The sequence below is a fragment of the Arachis ipaensis genome, chromosome B10 (assembly GCF_000816755.2).
Source record: "Arachis ipaensis cultivar K30076 chromosome B10, Araip1.1, whole genome shotgun sequence".
In the NCBI taxonomy this organism is placed as follows: domain Eukaryota; kingdom Viridiplantae; phylum Streptophyta; class Magnoliopsida; order Fabales; family Fabaceae; genus Arachis; species Arachis ipaensis.
Window position 1 is genome coordinate 120,894,919 of NC_029794.2, and position 4,758 is coordinate 120,899,676.

Here is a 4,758-nt window from a genome sequence, read left to right on the forward strand (position 1 = left end):
GATAATATTTAATTTGGTCTCTAAATTTACATGCAAGTCTCAATTTAGTCCATAAAGTTTCAATTGTCTTTATTTAGTCCCCAAACTTCGTGAATATAACTCATGTTAGTCCTTGAAATAATTTTTATCGTACAAACGTTAACGGAACATTGTCATGAACAGCTGGATGCCACACTAAACTTTGTAAAATAATGTCGTTTTAGTTTTGGCACTCAAATAACCTAAAAAAAACATCGTAAATGGTGTTTATTAAAATTTTACCTAACAAAATAAGTGATACGATGCCGTTTTTGAGCTATTTAAATGCTAAAATCAAAACTGCATCATTTTACAAGTTTTATTGTGACATCTGATAGTCTATAATAGCGCTCCATTAACGTTTTTATACCAAAAATCATCTCAGGGACTAATATAAGGCACGTTTATAAACTTTGGGGACTAAATAGAGGCAATTGAAACCTCAAGGACTAAATTGAGACCCGCGTGTAACTTCAGGACCAAATTGAATATTAACTCGATGTTTAATTAATAAAAAATACTTAGACCTTGTTTATTCATGTGAATATATAATTATTTGAGTTTTTTTTAGGTAAAAAGAAACTAGAACATTTTATGATGAGAAAGCAAAGTAAAATTGATGCAATTTTTAAGAGAAAAGTTACTGATAATGTTGGAGTTCAAACAAGTCAATCCTCTAATCTTATTTCACAAGAAGTTCAAGTAAGTAAACTCTCTAATCTTATTCAAAATACACATCAACATGAAGTCAAAGTTTCAAGATTAGAAAGAGATGTTGATATCTCTTTATTAAAAAGGGATCCAGGAAAGCGACGTCCAATTTGACAGTATAATGTCAATGAACGTGATAAGATTTGTAAAGCATACGTAATAGTTGGGCCATACCAACCAACAAATTTTAGCTATCCACACTACAACAATATAGATTATTTTTGAGGGTTATAATGTGTAAAAGAAAATTAAAATTTGTCAAAAAAATAAATTTTGACACTATTTTAACTATGAAAATATGTTAATAAAAGTTTTGTCAAAAATAGTATTTTTAACATATAAGTGATTGTGAAAAAAATTTAAATCTTATTTTGATAAATATTGACCGTCAAAAATAATTTGTTAGAAAATTTTGAGAACATATTTTCTGTGATACTTATTAATTGTCAAAAATACTATTTATTTTGACACTTATTGACTATAAAATATTCTCAACAAAAATTTTTAACAAAGAATGAGATGAGATCTTGAAACTAAAGAATAACTTGAGATTTTGAAGATAAAGAATGAGTAGTATAATCCTAAACTGAGAGCAGTGTGATGTCAAAATTAACAGAGCCAAAGAAGAAGAAAAATACTGGAGTAAATTAAAAATAAATGAGTGTCAAAATTAATGAGTAATTTTCTACGGTCAAATTATTCATCAAGAAAATATAGAAAATTTGACATTTATGATATTTGTCAAAAATATATATTAATTTTGACATTTAATTATGGTGTTAAAAAATAAAATATTAAAATAACTCTATTTTCTTGTAGTGCCAGCTTCTGGTAATAACAATCACTGTCGATATTTTCACTATAAAAAAATGCTGCTTATGATTTGCCTTGCTACTTGTTTAAAAATATTATGGTGCTCGCAATAATGATGAAAAAAATGCATTTTCAGAGTTAGGATTTAGTAATTGGAAGAAAGTAAACAATGGGGTGAATTGTGTCACGAGGGTTCTATTCCTAATTCTCCCTACTCAAAGTTCTTGATGGGCATAGGGATGAAACTATTGCAAATAACTGTTTAACGTTGAAAACATCTATTGATGCTATTCGATGGCTTGCATTTCAAGCATGTGCATTTAGAGGCGACGATAAAAGTCCTGGATCTTTGAGTAGGAGAAATTTTATTGAGTTAATTAAACTTTTAACTTCCTGTAATCAGAATGTTAAAAATGTTGTCCTTGAAAAATGCTCTTGGAAATGCTCAATATATATCTTATGGTGTTTAAAAAGATATATTGCATATCTTTGCTAGAAAAATGCGTGCAACAATTCGAGAAGAAAATTGTGATTCTAAATTTTGTATAATTATTGATGAAGTAAGAGATGAGTCAAAGCGAGAACAAATGTCTGTGATTTTGAGATTTGTAGACAAGCACGGTTGTGTTCAAAAAAGATTTTTGATCTTATACATACTTCTGATATGTGTTTTTTGACATTAAAAACAGAAATTTTATCAGTTCTTTCTCGTCACAATCTTGATGTTTAAAATCTTAGGGGACAAGGATATGATGGAGCTAGTAATATGCATGGTGAATGGAATAAATTGCAAGCTCTATTTTTGAAAGATTGCCCTTTTGCTTATTACATTCATTGTCTTGATCATCGATTACAATTAGCACTTGTTCCCACAGCCAAAGAAGTTTGCTATGTTCATCAATTCTTTTCAAAACTTACACTAATTGTGAATGTTATGACTGTTTCTCCTAAACGTCATGATCAATTAAGGGTTGCTCAAGCAAATAATGTTGCAAACTTAATTGTCAATGATCAAATTGTGACAGGTAATGGACTTAATCAAATTGGTATTTTACAAAGAATTAGAGATACTAGATGGGGGTCTCATTTGAATAATGTACATAACTTGCTATGCATGTTTGATGCTACTTGTGAAGTTCTTAAAAAAAGCACTAAAGAAGGTAATTTGTTTACTCGTGGTAATGCTAGTGCTACTTATAATGCTATCACATCCTTTGAATTTGTCTTTGTTTTGTATTTGATGGGAAATATTTTAGAAGTTAATCATGATCTTTGTCAAGCTTTGTAACGAAAAAATCAAGACATATTGAATACTTTAACTCTGGTTGACTTTAATCCAAAGAATGAGAGAATCAAGTTGGGAGACTTTCGTAAAAGAAGTTATATTATTTTGTGAGAAACATGAAGTTGAAGTTCCTGATATGAATGCATTGCATATTCCTAGAAGAGGCCGAACTCGCAAAATTATTGACCAAATTTTAGTGGAGCATTATTACCGTGTTAATTTATTTCTGGCTGTAATTGTTACACAATTGCAAGAGTTTAATGGAAGATTCAATGATAATATGGTGGAATTGCTTAATTTAAGTTCAACTTTAGATCTCAGAGATAATTATAAGTTCTTCAGTGTCAACAAAGTATGTGAATTAGTAGAACGGTTTTATCCAAGTGACTTCAGTGACCAAGAAAAATTTCATATTAGAATGCAAGCTCAACATTATGAATTTGATGTTCCTAATCATGTTGAATTAACTAACTTGTGCACAATTTTGGAGTTATGTCAAGGATTAACGAAGACAAGAAAGTCTTTAACATATCCTTTAATTGATCGTTTGATTCGCTTGGTATTAACTCTCCCGGCCCTGTTTTAACTGCTACAATTAAGAGATTTTTTTCAGCTATGAATATTGTGAAGAATAGACTCAAAAATAAAATTGAAGATGAATTTCTTGCTAATGGTCTTTTGATTTACATTAGGAAGAATTATATTATCGATGAATTTTATAATATGAAGAATCGACGTGTACCACTTCGTTAGTAAAAAGTAGACATATTTTTTTTTGTACTTTAAATATATATTCTCTATCGGTATATTTTTATAATGCATCTTACATTATAATTTATTTGTATATTTTTTTAATATTATTTAATACGTACCTAGTATTTTTCATTTTGGAAGGGAGTGTTATTATTTGATTAATGGGTTCTTTTTGCATGGGAACGGAAGTGGAGCTGTTGGGTATTGTGTTTAGGGTGGAAACAGGTCAGGTTTTATTCTTAACAAGTCAGGTCTGTAGTCTGGTATAGGCTTTTTAATGAATATTGAGCCTGGTCTATTATTAAATTTGGCCTGGCCTGAAGCCTGTCAATAGGCCTGTTTTTTTTTAATAATAATTAAATTTAAGATATAATTTAATTTTTAAAATTATAAAATATAAAATAATAAATTTATGAATAATATTGATACAAAATACACATATATAATTAAAAAGATAAATGGTTGAGTGGATAAAGGTATTTTCATAAGATAGAAGACCCAAGTTTAAATCCTTCCAAAAGCATTTTTACTAGTATAATAAACTCTCTATATATATATTTGCAGGCTCAGGCCGGCTTGACAGGCCCAACATGCTATTTCAAAAGCCTAGGCCTGGCCTTTTAAAGAATATAGATTTTTTTAATAGCCTGAACCTGGGCCTATTTCCTATCAGGCCAGGCCGAATACAAGCCAGACTGCAAGCCTCTGGCAGGCCACCTGACCTATTTCCACCCCTAATTGTGTTAATAATTTCGGGTTGTCCCTTCTTATGTTAATAATGTTCTATTTGGACTACGATTATATATTTATTTATATATATATATATTTTATTTTTCTTTCTCTCTTTTATCTTCATTAGCTACTATCATTTTTCCTCCATTTTCATTCTTCACTCAGAAGGTGTAATAGCACCTCTTTGTCTTCAGTTCCGCCACCATTACATATATAATATCTCTCTTTCTCTAAAACTAATTACGAATTTCACTTTTGTTTCTTCATTTACTTTTATTTTAATTTATACGTTAGAAATTTTGTGTGCATATTAATTATATTGAATTTGCTACAAATACAAGTTTTTTTGACTTATAAGTCTTACAAGTTGGCACAAGTCTAACAAAACACGCACATTACACTCTCACATTCAAGAGTAAATAAACGCACGTTATTCAACTACTTTC